This window comes from Capsicum annuum, unplaced genomic scaffold (genome assembly GCF_002878395.1).
Source record: "Capsicum annuum cultivar UCD-10X-F1 unplaced genomic scaffold, UCD10Xv1.1 ctg79230, whole genome shotgun sequence".
Lineage (NCBI taxonomy): Eukaryota > Viridiplantae > Streptophyta > Magnoliopsida > Solanales > Solanaceae > Capsicum > Capsicum annuum.
The window spans coordinates 97,475-98,081 of NW_025889794.1; positions in this window are offsets into that span (position 1 = coordinate 97,475).

A 607-nucleotide genomic window follows, 5' to 3' on the forward strand; every position below is an offset into this window, starting at 1 on the left:
CTTGCAACGTACCCTCAGGTCTTTGGTGCTCTACCTTAACCTGTTGATAAGTTGCACACTTGGCTACAAACTCTGCTATATCTCTCTTCATACCACTCCACCAATAGATATCCCGCAAGTCGTGGTACATCTTGGTGGCACCTGAATGAATGGAACAACGTGCACCATAAGCTTCCGCCATAATCCATTATCTTAAATCATCAACACATGGCACACATAATCTACTTTGGTATCTTAACATACCATTTCCCCCTTGGGAGAAAACCTCTATCTTTTGGTGTTTAACTGATTCCTTCAGTTTGACAAAACTAGAATCCTCATCTTGTTTCTCTTTCACTTCCGAAACTAAAGAAAATTCGAAACTACTCTGAACCCAAACATTCCCCTCAGCTGATTCAACCAATCTCACACCCAATCTAGCTAATCAATAAAATTCTCAAACTAGCGCCTTTTTATCATTCTCTACATGAGCAACACTATCCATGGACAATCTACTAAGGCCATTTTCCACCACATTAGCCTTGCCCAGATGATACAACACACTCATATTATAATTCTTCAACAACTCCAACCATATCTTCTGATGAAGATTCAACTCCCTCTGAGT